This window comes from Rhincodon typus, chromosome 17 (genome assembly GCF_021869965.1).
Source record: "Rhincodon typus isolate 14 chromosome 17, sRhiTyp1.1, whole genome shotgun sequence".
Lineage (NCBI taxonomy): Eukaryota > Metazoa > Chordata > Chondrichthyes > Orectolobiformes > Rhincodontidae > Rhincodon > Rhincodon typus.
In genome coordinates, this window is record NC_063348.1 from 28,274,340 (window position 1) to 28,289,324 (window position 14,985).

Sequence of the window (14,985 nt, forward strand, 5' to 3'; positions counted from 1 at the left end):
TCCTTCGTTATGATCTCGTTACTTACATTTAAATTGAAGCGTGATAGCTGCATGTTTAAAACACAAATTAGGATTGAGCGAGAAGTGGTCGAAAAGAGTAGCGCCGATTATCACCAGAGATAACAAGGTGTAGAGCTGGATGAACACAGCAGGCCAAGCAGCATCAGAGGAGCCGGAAAGCTGACGTTTCGACCCTTCATGCTTGGTCTGCTGTGTTCATCCAGCTCTACACCTTGTTATCTCAGATTCTCCACCATCTGCAGTTCCTACTATCTCCGATTATCACCATCCGGCCCCAGTCATCATATTTTTCCAGTGCAGCCTTAAATGTGTACTGTAACAGGGAACTACAGTACGGTTGAAGGTATTTCAGGATGGGTCACAGGAGTTACTAAGTACTATCGAGAATGATTGTCAGAGGAGAGAATTTTGACTGAACAACTGATTTCCTCCCGGTGAAACAACTCGGGGACAAGGAGAAGTCTGGTGTTAGCGGAACACCAAGTATAGACAAAAAGTCACGGCTGGATGACATCATTGCAATAGAATGAAGTGAAATCGTGACAAGATTTGAAATGAGGATTCAAGCGGATTTGCAAAAGTCCTCTATTTGAATTTCTGCTTAAAAAAGGATGTTTGTATTTTTTTGGGAGGATGCCACCTGTACGTAAAAGTCTATGACTTGTATGCCTATCAAAAAGGTTGCCATGTGCTGGTTTTTTTTTATTCTTGATCATTAAACTAAAAAAAACATGGACTTCAATGCATCCTTGTTGTTTCCAAACACCCTCCTTTTAGGAGATCAAAAGCAAATTGTACAAATTAGCCCAACCAAAAGCTGAACAAGCAAGTTATCTTTTATGTGAGGAAGGGTCACCGGACCCGAAAAGTTAACTCTGAGTTTTCATCACAGATGGTGCCAGACCTGCTGAGATTTTCACGCAACTTCTGCTTTTGTATCTTTTATGTGACTTTGTTTACCGTGGCGATTAATGGGATAACGACTTAAATGCCAAGTTGAGAGTTTACAAAGAGCTGTACTATAATATATCTTGAGTTTGTTGATACCAATGTCTCTAGTTGAGCGCATTTTTAGTACTACGTTTTCTAAGAGATTGCGATCAATTTGCGACAAGAACTGAACTATACAGAACTCAATATCCATGATGTATATGGGTATTCTATACTATCATTTAAAATAAGGCATCCTTCCTAGTTAGAAAATGAACAGGTCAGTTCAAAGAATGATGTAGAAAATATTAATGGTGTAAACAAAATGAATTACTGATCAAATTATCAACTTCTGTTATATGTAAGTGGGCCATGTGTCAATAAGAGCGCCCTGCAGAAAAATGTGCATATATATAAATAAGTACAAAATTGTAATCTGGAGCCTTTAAGCCAGGTTTAAAGCAGAATGTCAACTATAAAAACAAATGTTTTTGAATCATTTAAATGTTTATCTCTAAACAGATATTGCTGGCCTGATTGATAGAAGCTTTTAGGTTTTTCTTTTAGTTTCCTCCGTCTTTTAAAAGAAAATACACTTTCCATCATTAACTTTGACCTGTAGGTATTACTGGCTGACAGTTAGGGTGATAATTATGGTTAAACGATGATTCAGTTTGATATTGTTCTAAACTTTGTCTGAATATTGCTCTTCATTCTGAGGTCCAGCAGAAAGGAAAAAGATGAGAACTGGGTCAGGAAGGGGTGAGCTGGGAGGTGGTATGGGAAAGGTGAATAATGTTACCAAAAGAAAGTACAATCAAATTGTGTTACAAACACATGATAAACATAGATACTCTTCTTGGGCTTAAGGTGTAAAGACCTAGCCAGAGCTTGGAAGTAGGAAGCCGAGCAATTGATTTTCTTCCCTAACCCAAGATGGCTGAGGCTAATGGTAGCATTGTACCTCTAGTGCATCTGGAATGAACTAATTTAGTTGGAGTAGGGAGAGTTACACTTTTGATCTCCCTGATCTATCTTGCTTGGTTTGTTTTCAGATTTATCCTGATTGTATCCAGAGGAAGCCTTTGTTTTCAGTTGTATGGTCCTGAATGTGGTAACATGGTGAAACGTACAATCAAATATCATGTAATCAAATCTCAGGAATACATCAAACCAGAATTGTAAGATTATGTGTTCCTGTATGACCTGTACATGTTGTATTCCTACATTTTGGAAACTGAGCTGAAAGCACTTTAACATTTTAAACCATCTAAGTGGATATTTGACATGAGAAACAGAAATGAACATAATTCACTCACTGCACAAGTTACTTAATTTCAAATTACCCTATGTTAGAAATATGCAGCTTTGTTCCATGTTGTGCGCTAAAGTTACTTTATAAATCCTTAAAATGACTGGAAATAATCTTTAAGAATAGGATCTTGCTATCTTACTCATGTGGTTTCAGTTCAAATTGCCACAGACTGACTTGTTCAGGGAGTGATGGATAGATGAAGCTGATCTCTCCCTCAGCTTCTTGTGTTGGAGATTACCTCATTTAGCTGCCAATCAAAGCTACCATTCTGTATGAGAAACATCCCTTTTAGTGTGGAAGCTAAAGCAACTGTATTTTCTGTTTAGCTATGCAACCACCCCACACCTCCCATACTAGGTTTACTAAATTAACATATTTCTAACAGTGAAAGTGGGAATGTGTTCAATAGTATTTGTTATCTCCAAAATTAATGAAAGTACACACATCTAAGATGGTCCATTGGGCTGGTATTTCAACTTGTTTGTTTTAAACATACCAGAAAACTTGGATCTTTCTCCAGGAATTGCTGCCTTATGAGCCAATTTTAACTTCATAGCAGCAACATCACATAAATTAAAATCCATTACAAGCCAAGTAGGTAAATAGCTCCATTAAACTAGGGTTCTAGTGGAATGATTACAGCCTTTAAATATTAACACTGACACAGTCCGTTATGTTTAGTTTCTCATGACCTCATCTCTTTAGGTAAATGTTACAGCTGTGTGGTCTAAGTAGCCAAGTTTTTGGGTTTTATCCTCGAGTTAGGGTTGCTTTTTGAAAAAAAATCTAGCATGTAAACAGAGTGGTTTTTGGACTTGTCCAAGATTTCCCTAGGTCATCTCTCAATCTAATTTGGTTTAGGAGGTTTGTGTTAACTTTTTATGAAATGCTCCAAATGTCTGAATAGTATTAGCAATCACACTATAGGGAGAATTTTGATAGGATGCAACACTGACTAGGATGCTGCCTAATAAGAAGTACAAATAAAAAGAGACTGAAAAATTGTGCATTTATTTGTTGTAACAATGAGCCAATGCAACGCACGTTTTTTTAAATTCTGAAAAGATTGATAGGCTAGCTAGCAGACTATTTCTAGTGCTTCCAGACCCAGAGTTTAAGGGATTCAATTTAATTTAGGATGTTTGTGTACTCCCTTTTTATCTAAGTCTCATTATTCTAAGTCTTCTTACCAAAACAGAGATTGGGAACAGACAGATAAAGGTGCTTTTGAGTTGCAAAGTTTTTGTTTTATCTTTGTGCATTCATGGGATGTGAGTGTTGCTATTGAGGCCAGCATTTGTTGTCCATTCCTAATTAAGAATCAGCAATAATGCTGTGGATCTGGCATCACAAATATGTCAGACCGTGTAAAAATGGTGGATCTCTTCACTAAAGTACAACAACGAATTAGATGGGTTTTACAATAATCTGTGTCAGTTTCATAGTCATTATTAGTGAACATTTCATTAATTGACTTTATATTCCACAAGCTGCCAGGTTGGATTATGAGTCTAGCAGCAGTAGTACCACATCACTGTCTCCCTTGGATTTCACTTACATTTGTTAATGAAAAATAAAATCAACTCAGGTGTTTCATTATTGAGCTCTTCTTTTTTGACTTCCATACTCACTTCTTCAGGCAGGTCTTCCCCTCTCCATAGACCCTGTCTCCAATACCTTCCCTCCACTTGCTCGCCTTCCTCTGACCTCATACCTGCCCTTGATCTCTTCATTGAGAACTGCCAGTGTGACATCAGCCTTAATTTCTGTGCTCCCCTCCCTTACCCACACTAACCTGTCAGCATTTGAACTTGCTGCAGGGTTTAACCCTGACTGACATTAAACCAACTGATAAGGAGGGTGCTGCTGCTGTCATCTGATGTACTAACCTCTGTCTTTCAGAAGCTGAGTGCCAACTTTTGGACACTTCTTTCTGTCTCTCTTTGACCATATCTTACCACTGAACATCGAGGTTGTTTCTAGGACAAAATACCTGAAGGTCATCCATCCACAGCTTCCCACGTCATAAACCCCCAATTCTGCACAATCTACTTCTACATTTTTCCCAAAATCAACAAATAGGCAGACCCATCATTTTAGCCTGTCCTGTCCCACCAAACCTATTTCTTTCCATCTTGACTTTGTTCCTTCTCCAGTTTCCCCAAGTACGTTTATGATTCTTCTGATGCTTTACGTCCGTTTCTAATTTCCTGGCCTTAACTACCACCTCTTCACTATGGATGTGCAGTTGCTGTACACCTCCATTCCATAGGCTGGGCTGAGGGCTATCCACTTCTTTCTTGAACAGAGACTTGAACAGTTCCTGTCCAACACCTCCCTTGTTTACCTGACTGAGCTTGTTCTCATTTTGAACAATTTATCCTGTAACACATCTCATTTTCTCCAAGCAAGAGGTGTTGCCATGGATATCTACATGGGTTCTCATTATGCCTGCCTCTTGGTTGAGACGTGAGGAACATTCCTTCTTCCAGTCCAATTTGGGCCCCTTCCCGCAATTATTTCTCCGACAAATTGATGACTGTATTGATTCTACTTTCTGTTCTCATCCAGAACTGAAAATTGCTTCCAATTTCCATTCTCTTCTCATCTTCTTCAGATCGATCTCTGACTCTTCCCTTTCTTGACTTATGTGTTTCTAAACTGAGAATAGGTTGTCTACCAATATCCACTACAAGCCCAACAATTTCCAGTTACCTCAATTACGCTTCTTCGCACTCTGCCTCCTTTAAGGACTCGTTTCCATTCTCCTAGTTTCTCATCACTACCATCTGGTTCAATGATGCTAACTTCTGAAAGGGTGCTTCCAACATGCCTGCCTTTTTCCTTAACCAAAGATTTCCTCAGCATTGTGGTTCACAGGGACCTCCGCTTGTCTTAGATTTCCAACACATCTGCCTTCCCCTCCCTCCCAAATCAGTGATAGGGTTCCTCTTGTGTTTCTTTTTCACCCCACCAGCCTCCATGTTCAAAAAAAATTCTCCACTGCATCCAGTAGGATGCCAACACCCATACATCTTCCCCCTCCCTGTTAGAACTTGGCATGCACTGATTCTTTGCACAATTCCATGACTCCCAACACCAACTCACTCTTGTTGCACCTTTCCAATCACAGAAGTTGTAGCACTTGCCCCTTTGCGTCTTCCCTCCTCACTGGCCAAGACACTAAATGCACTTTTCAGGTGAAACCGCAATTTACATTTTTTTAAAAAAGTGTAGTGTGCTGTATTCATTGCACACAATGTGGTCTCCTCTACAATGGCAAAAGGAAATGCAACCTGGGTGACCACTTTGCTAAAAACCTCTACTCAGTCGTTAAGCATGACCCCGCTCTTCTGGCTGCTTGCCATTGTAGTACACCAGTTTGGTTTTGTGCCAACATCACTGTCCTGGGCTTGCTAGTCCAATGAAACCCAACACAAGATGGAAGAACAGCATTTCATTTTCAGTTTAACAATTTATAGCCTGCAGGGCTCAACGTTGAGTTCGACAACTTCAGACCACGAACTCTGTCCTCCATTTTGATTACTTGCTGTCCCCCACCCACCAACCACAATATCTTACATCAGCTTGCTCTCAGAATAGGTGACTTTTTTTGATATTTAATACTTACTATTCACATCTACTCTTAATGTGCATCTCTTCCATACTACCATAAGCACTCCCTTGACCTTTCTTTCAAGGGGTAAGGACTGTGTTTTGTTACATTTTTTTAAATGTAGACTGAAATGTGAAACATTTGTTTTCAAACCAGGATTTCAGACACTCAAGAGTGTCTGATAGGTTACTTATTTTTGAACCAAACATCCATAGTAGGCATCCTGTAGACTGCATTTGAACAAGCAGCAATTGAGTTGCAGATGATTTGGAGCTGAGAACTGAAATGCAGCTTCTGCTGGCATTGAGAGGTTGATTGGTCTATGGACTAGTGACCAATTCGTGATGACAGAGACCTTTTGCCTGCCAACAACTGTGAGATTAGTTCTCGGGTAAATGAACAGCTTGGAGCTGGGAACAAGGTGTGGAGAGAGAAATGTTCAGATCTTCCCCAGCTCAGGAGTCGTCTCTCAGTTCTCTGCAGCCAATGCTCACTGAAAACCTGATGAAAACCAGGTCATCTTTCCTGCAACAGTAGTAAGCTGTGACTTTTAACTGATTAGTCAGAGACTTTTATAAAGGAATCAGTCACCTTGTGTCTCTTATCAACCAGTGGAAGCACCTGGAGAAAGCTGACTGAAGCAACGTACTGGCTTGCAGAAGAATCCTAGAACCCGGGAGCAAAGACTACTGAATTGTCTTTCTAGTTTTTTCTCCTCTGCCCAATAGCTAGCTTTCCCTGCCTGCTGATCTGTGTGGAAGGGGAGTTGCTAAGAGTATTCAAGTTCTAATTAGTAGTATTATATGCAGATGGTTTATAACTCTTACCCACAGCTAGAGTCTGATTACTTGTAACAAATAGTAATTCTTGTTCAGTACAGAATCTGTGTTTGAAAATCAGATAAATTGGGACCTTTGAGTATTTCTAGTATTTTCTCTGCTTTGTTTCAAATTTCTACATTTACAGTATTTTGCTTTTACAATAACAGAAATTTTCTTATGTTTTAGAGATGAAGAAGGAATCTATTCAAAGTGTGATTTTGCTTAAGTGTTTTGTTTTTAACCTTGGAACAATCAAGATAGTTGAGGGGAAATTCAGCCGCACCGATCCAATGGTAAACCTCATTTTGGCGTTCTTTATGAGCACTGATGAAATTGAAAAAGCTAATCCTTTCTCAGTATTTGCTTTCAATGAATTATCCATGTAGTTCAATACGTCAATTGTGACAGGATTTTCTAGATAATAGGAGATTGACAAAAATGGATTTCTGTTTCGACTGTTTAATTGGCTATTCTATAATTTACAAGTTTTAGGGATTAAACCATATCATTGTTTAAAAAGAATGAGATTTGTTAATGTTGTGCATTTATCATGGAATCCTTTTCTTTATGGCAGTTAATAACAATCCTTTGCATCTTTGCAAATACTGCTTGATTTAAGACATTTTCAGGCAGATCATGCCTGAATTCCAAGCAAGGTTTCTAAGCTCTCAGTTGTATCTTAGGAGGAGTTATTTAACATAATTAAGCACTATGGATTTTAAGACATGTAATTTACATTGTCAAAGCATTTGCAGGATACAGGCTGTTTGTGGGTGATGATGATTTACTTCAAACTCTTAATTTCTTTGTCAAGGTTATGTCACTGATCGAAAGCAATGTGCAACACACTTCTGAAGTTCCAAAAGAAATTCAGTACTGAAGCACAATGTTCACGTGCTGTTTTGTTATTTGTTCCCTTGATTAGAAAAAAAAATCCAAATTCTGTGTTGAGCAAATTAAAAGAGGGAAATGCTTTAGAAGTGTGAACCAAAACTATCACAATGTTCAGATTGACTGTTATAGTTTCCAGAGTTTGAGCAATTAGCCACAATATCTATGAATATTTCTTTAAGTTAGAATAATATATGCATTACAGTTTTGGGCAGATGCATTTAAAGGAATAGCTGAATACATTGAACATGCAAAAAACTTTTGATTTTTAATTGTGATTCATGAAATAGGAAATACTGTTTTAAGAATTTCAGATTCCTTTAGCTGAAGTGAATGATACAAATTAATTACTGTGATTGACAAGAAAGATCTGTAGAAAATAAATATATTGAAGCAATTATTAGCCAGCTTTAGGGCCCTCGGCACGCATGATCCAGTGCTAAAACTAACATCATGGCGACAATTATCAATGTTGTGGTCTTCCTCGGTTTGATGCACTAGTGATTACTGTGATAGCTCTAGCCTGAGTGTAATTAGTTCGTTACCCTAATGGATTGAAATTAATGTTAATTATGATTGTGTTTGTTTGTGCATTCTAAATGGAGTATTTAGAATGAGTGTATTTATGGTCCAACTCACATTTTGAAATGAAATATGTATTTTTGAGTTAAAGAATAATTATTTAATGTGATGTGTATTTTATGATCACTGTCAGTGTAGCTTTGTAATTTGCTGACAAATTACTTGCAACATTGAGTGCAGCTCCCATTTAATGCTTTGCTTGTAATATACTCAATTTGGGTAAATCAAGGCAGTCTCGTTTGTTAGTTAATACTGAGATTCAAACTCATTACTATGTGCTTGGTAATTAGATTTCTACATGCTAAGTTCGTTGAACTAATGATAATTAATGAGAAACCCAATCAATGGACACATTTGTCCATATTCTTTGAATAGTTGAGATTGTGCACAAAGCAAAATTACGTGCTATTTACCCTAAAGCTAGGCCATACTATTTTACAAATATTGCCGTTAAGCTGTTGTATGTATACATCTTTTCACTCACCTTATATTTGGTACCAGGTTATTCATTTGACAATATTGCATTTCCAAAAGCCATCTGTGAAACTTATGAATAAGACAGTTTTGTATGCACTCGTGTGTGTTTTTTAGACCAGAGAAGGAAGTTTTCCAGTTACTCCTCTTCACTGACATCTTTCTAAATTACCACTGCCTTTTCAAGCTAGAACTTGTCTGCGCCTATTGGGTAGGATCTTCTGTATTGAAGACTAGTGTAAGTTCAGTACACTAATGAGATGTCCATGTTTTCATTTATCACTACATAGGACATTCAAAGTCATACTGATTCTTAAACTTAATCATACTACACACATAAGTACGTATTTGATTTGTTCAGGTCTTCGTGACCAAAAATTGGCATTCATCTTTTTATCTACATTTTCAATTTCTTATTTTCATGTCAAGTTGGGTTACTAGTTTGATTTTTACCTAAACAGTATAGTAGACTCTGCTGGATGAAAGCAAATTTGGTTGGCACAACACGACAAATTCAAATGAGGGGCAACAGTAAATTTTATAACACACCACGCTTTCAGCTAGCTGTGCTGAAGGGTTTAGTAGTTTTTGTGAAACTGTTGCTAAAATGAAAATTAAGATGTTGGAGATATACAGAAAGTCTGTCAACACTTAAGAGAAAATAATAAAAACACAAAATGTAAGCACTGGAGTAGGCAATATGAATTGTTGAGCTAGCTCCTTTCCAGCACGTTCCCAGTATCACTGAGATAACAAAAATCCACCTATTCCGGTCTTAAATATTTATAGCAAACATAGAAGCATGAAGAGGCCATTCAGCCCTTCGAGCCTGATTGACCATTCAATGATATCATGGCTGATCTGTGGCCTAACTTCATAAACCTGCCTTTGACCCATATTCCTTTCTTTCTTTTGCTTAGCAAAAGTTTATCTATCTCAGGTTTAAAATTAACAACTGACCCAACATCCACAGCTTAAAAAAAAATGAAAAAACTGCGGATGCTGTAAATTAGGAACAAAAACAAAGTTGCTGGAAAAGCCCAGCAGGCCTGGCAGCATCTGTGAAGGAAAAAACAGAGTTAACGTTTCGAGTCCAATGACCCTTCTTCAGACCTTCTTTATTCCAGAGAAAATAGGTCTAATTTATATGATCTGTCCTCGTAACCTAACCCTGAAGTACAAGTGTCATCCTTGTAAACGTATGTTTGTACTCTCTCCAAAGCCAATATCTCCTTCCTAAGAAGCTTCTACTGGTATAGAGTTCCAAAGATTCAGAACACTTTGAATGAAGTAATTTCCCCTCATTTCAGTCCGAAATAACCGGCCCCATATTTGGATACACTTGTCCCAGTGTTTCAGGTCTCCAGACCAGCAGAAATAGTCACTCAGCATATAACTATAAGCAGAATTGAACATGTTTCAGTAAGCTAAACTTCAGAGAAGATAGGTCCAATTTACTCAGCTGCTTACCATAGGGACAACCCTTTTATCTTCAGGGCAAATCTTTTTAAGTCTTATTCCATGGCAAGTGGACATTGGTGGCTGGTGTTTGGTGCCATCTCTGATTATCCTTAAAGTGAAGGGCTTTCATGGCCACTTTCACAGGGCAGTTAAGAGTTGACTACATTGCTGTGGGTCTGGAATTGCATGTAAGCCAGAAAAGATAAAGATAGCAAATTTCTTTCTCTGAAAGTTGTAGTGAACCCGAGGAGTATTAAGCAACTTTCTCTTTAAGCTGTGTGACTGTGCATGTGCCCAGCTGCTGTGATGTTTAGCATATAGCATTCCAGTTTCAGAAGTCTCTGCCATCCATGGGCCTTGAAGCCATGCACAGCTGGTGAGAAAATTAGATGGAATGTTGGTACTATTTCATCTAAACCCTGTACAATTCTAGCAAAACTTCCTTATTCTTGGATTCCAGTGTCCCTTCACAAAGCGAATTCATATCTGAAATACTGTGTGCAGTTTTTATCTCCATATTTAAGGAAAGACGTACTTGATTTGGATGTAGCGCAACAAAGTTTTACTCAATTGAGGGAGAAGATACTGATGTGATGGTGATGTCACTGGACTAGTAATCTAGAGGCTCAGACTAAAGCTGTGTGGACATGGGTTCATATCTCACCATGACAGCTGGTGAAAGTTGAATTGAATTAATAAATTTGGAATATAAAACTAGCCTCAGTACCTGTGTTCCCTTTAATTTGCCTTACTGTACCTGCCTCCTAACATCAATTTCCTTGTCAAAGTTCCTCTTAAGTCTGTCTGATGATTAACAGTTACATGTTTCACACCTTTCAATAAAAAAAATTCCATTTTCCTGCTCTTCTGAGCAAAGTGTATTCGTTCACACTTTTTGACATGATATTCCATGTTCTATCTAGTAACTCATTATTTCAACTTGTCTATATATCTTTGCAGCATCTCTGGGTCCACCTTATATTCATACGTTTGCAGCACAGATTGAGGCTATTCAGCCCATCATTTTCAAATTGGTCCATGAAGATGTGACTACATTAGTTCAATTTTCCAGCTTTTGGCTCATAGCATGCAAGTGAATACCTAAGTACTGCTTAAATATTACAAGAATTTCTGACTCAACTGCCATTTTAAGCAGTGATTTCCGAAGTCCCACTCCCTCTTAACGAGCAAGATTTCTTCTCAACTCTCCTCTGAGTCTTCTGCCTCTTAAATAATGGTTATTGACCCTCTACAAATGGGAAAACAAGTGCCTTCTTATACACCCTATCTTTGACCCTCAATATCTTATATCCCTTTATCAGGCACCCTGTTAACCTTCAAAGTGAAAACGAAAGCAAACCCAGTCTGTCCAATCTTTCTTCAAACCTCTGACCTTTCAGCCCAGGCAGCATCCGGTAAATTCACCTGCAATATAGTGCAATCAGATCCTTCCTATAATGTGGTGACCAGAGCTGCATGCAATAATTCAGTTGTGGCCTAACCTGCATTTTATACAGTTTCAGCATAATATTCCTTTGTATTCAGTGCCTCTGCTAATAAAGGCAGGTATTTTAAATGCCTTTTTGATCACCTTATAGACCTGTGGATATGCATACCAAGGTCCCTCTGATCATCATTACTTTCCAGGGTCCTACCATTCATTGTGTATTCCTTTGCTTTGTTATCCCTTCAAAAATGCATTTCCTCATATCTTGTAGTTTACGGCTATCCTCTTCACCGGCCTACCAACCTTTTTATAGTTAAGTCCAAATGATTTGTGTATGCTACAAAAAGCTACAACAGACATTCAGTCACAGAACCTTCCTCCACCATCTCTCTCTGCTTCCTATTTCTCAGCCAATTTGGGACCAACATGCTACATTTCCTTGGATCAAAATTCTCACTAAAGTTATGTAAACCACTTCAAATGTATTACCTTCATCAGCACTTCTGGTTATCTCCTCAAAAAATTCTGTCAAATTTGTCAAACACAACCTTCCCTTAATAAATCCATGCAGAGTATCCCTGATTAATTTGTGTGTCTCCAATTGCGGATATGTTCGTCCTACAGAATTGTTTCTAATAACTTCCCAAACATCAAGGTTGGACTGATTCACCTGTGATTTCCTTGTCTATTCCTTTGTCTCATTATTATAAAAAGGAAAATGTTAGAACCTGAACACCTTAGACCTCTAATGCAGTCCTTTGATGCTTCACCTGTGGCCAAAGAAGATTTTAAAGTTATTTCCAAGGCCCCAATAGATATATAATCTCCTTCAACAGTCTGAGCCCGCAGATTTATCCTCTCTTGGCTGCTAAACCTGCTAGCACCTCTTCTCTCTGTTAATTTATTCTAATATCTCAGCCCTACATCCTGATGTCTATACTGTGTTGTCTTTACCTGGTGAAGACAGATACATAGGATTAATTGAAGACTGTGACCACATCTTCTGGGTTCACACACAGTACCTGTATGGTCCCGAATAGGTCCTGCTGTATCTTTTTACAAGACAGCAGCAGAGTAGCAGCACAATGTGTGGGCTCCTCAGCCCAGGAGTCCAAAGCTCGTCTACTCTTCCACTTCACTTTTATTTCCAATGCTTTTTTTAAATATTTCCATTTATTATGATACCTTACCCTCTTTTAACAACTTCGGTGGAAGGCGTCTTCTGCCGGACCGGGCTCTGCAATGAGGTGGCTTCCAATGACTCGCAATGGCGATATAGGCCTGGCACGGTGGTCACTTGGTGTGGCAGTCTTGTCCAGGAGGGCGTTCTCGACCAGGAATGGCATTTTTGTCCTAGAGTGAAAGTCTCGTACTGTCATGGAGGCCTTCTTGGATCGCCTCCAGGTACGCCAACAACCCAGTGTGAAGCTCTAATCCTGTCACGGAGTTCTCGACCATCCTTTTGAGGTGGCTTCCAAGTCTTCCAATGGCCCAGCATAGATGTCTCGCCTCAGCCTTGTTATGGCATGGCGGAGTGGTCTTGGCCCGGCTCTGCATGGTGGTTTTAGCCTGGTTTTCCAGCATACCCTGAGCCCAGCAATCGTTAAGTGAGCTGTGATGACTTTTTTTCCTTCTTATGTACGACTTCTATCATTAATTTAGGTGTCATGAAATGGCGACCAATAAAACATTTCACTTTTTATTGTAAAAATACATGTGACAATAAATTTCTGTTCTGTTCTGTTCTATATTCTATTCTATCTCCAATTACTCTCTTGCTTGTTACATATTTTAAGAAAATTCATGGTTTCTCATGCATGTCTTTGTTTTCCTACATTTCCGCCAGATAAACTCTGAACACACTAGCAACAGAGATTGTAAACAAAGCAGGCCCTAGCTTGGCTCCTTCAAGCGCTCCACTTGTGTCAGCCTACCAAATTAAAAATGGCCCTACTTTTTAATGACTTCTTGCTTCTTGTCCAATCACCCATTTCTATCCATACTAATGTGTTTCAACCAAATTCCATGAGCCCCCTATCTTCTGTATAAAATGATCTGTGGTGCATTATCAAGTGCTTTTTGGAAATCCAGATATACTACAAAACTTTTTTCAGTTTAAACCCTTTGTCAAAACTGGATTCCAATTCTGGTTTTTCTGAAGAGGGGTCTCGACCCGAAATGTCAGCTTTCCTGCTCCTCTGATGCTGCTTGGCCTGCAGTGTTCATTCAGCTCTACACTGTGTTATCTTCCAATCCTGGTTTAATTTTTGTCACTGCAAAGCTGAATAACAGGAGATACATGATGAAGTGATAGCATGTGGATGTTTCCCAAAGTTAGCTGTAATTGAAGAGGCTGCTAGTTGTTATCTGAATACTTTGTTCAGTTCTGGATGCTAAGAAACAATAGAGGAATTTGATTTTCACCATTTTCTCGAGTGACTTTGGGAAAATGTGTGATTGTGACTCTTGCATTGGACTGTTATGCATCATCAATATGTATGAATATTTAGTTTAACACATTGTTAAGATCAGCAAATCTTTCACTGTCACCGTCAGGATTTTGCATTATAGCCAGTCAAATAACGAGCTTGATAGATTTATAATATATTTTATTATGTAACTTCATCTGTCATCCCAATAACCTAGAATCTCTAAAACTATCAAACATTGGATGTAACAAATGGAAAAGGATTTACTAGCTGAACTTCTGCATGCTTTTATAATGGAAAACAGTAAGTCACAATACAAATCGGACTATCACACCTGAACAGATACAGTACGAGTCTTTTTTTCTTGCTGCAATAAGATCACAACTGGTTTGATCAAAATGCATTGAGCAATCGTTCCACAGCTCACGCCTATTATTAAAAAATGTATTTCCATCTGTTTAGTAACATAATACAGATTAATGTTTCTTTCACCTCTTAGTAATTTATACGTGCCACTATATTAAATTCTGACTTTATGGAATAATCATATTGATCCTCTTGGGAACTGTAATGACATTTCCATAAACAGCTGTTACTTTGGATATAGTAATTTCATTTTTGGAATGTAGGCAGCTGGATATTTATACAAAATAAAACAAAGAACTGCTGATGCTGGAAATCTGAAACAACAATGCAAATTGCTAGTAAAACTAGGCAGGTTTGGCAGCATCTGTGGGGAGAAAGCAGAGTTAATGTTTTGGGTCCAGAGACCTTTCAGAGTGAGTAGTAGCTGGGAAAAGATGGACAGGGGGTGAGGCAGTGTATTCAGGAAGAAAGGAGTAAGTGAAATGGAGCCCAGAGAGAGAGAGTCAGACAAAGGAATAGCTATTGGTAAGCCAGGGAGACAGAAAAGCTGATAATGCGGACCATAAGTAGGTGAAAATGACTTGGCTGTGCTGAAAACAGCCATATCATGTCAAGAACCAAAAGAACTGCGG

General features: G+C 38.5%; 1 protein-coding gene across 6 annotated transcripts in view; it reads left to right on the forward strand.

Annotated features, from left to right (window-relative positions):
* Window positions 1-14,985, forward strand: part of stk33 (serine/threonine kinase 33) — a 193,813-nt gene that overhangs the window by 37,200 nt on the left and 141,628 nt on the right. For 3 of the 6 annotated variants that reach the window (XM_048607322.1, XM_048607326.1, XM_048607323.1), the window contains one exon: window positions 6,890-6,996. The exons of the other annotated variants lie outside the window; for them this stretch is intronic. The gene's annotated coding sequence lies outside the window, so the exon portion shown is untranslated. The remainder of the gene's footprint in view (window positions 1-6,889; window positions 6,997-14,985) is intronic. 6 annotated transcript variants of the gene reach the window in all.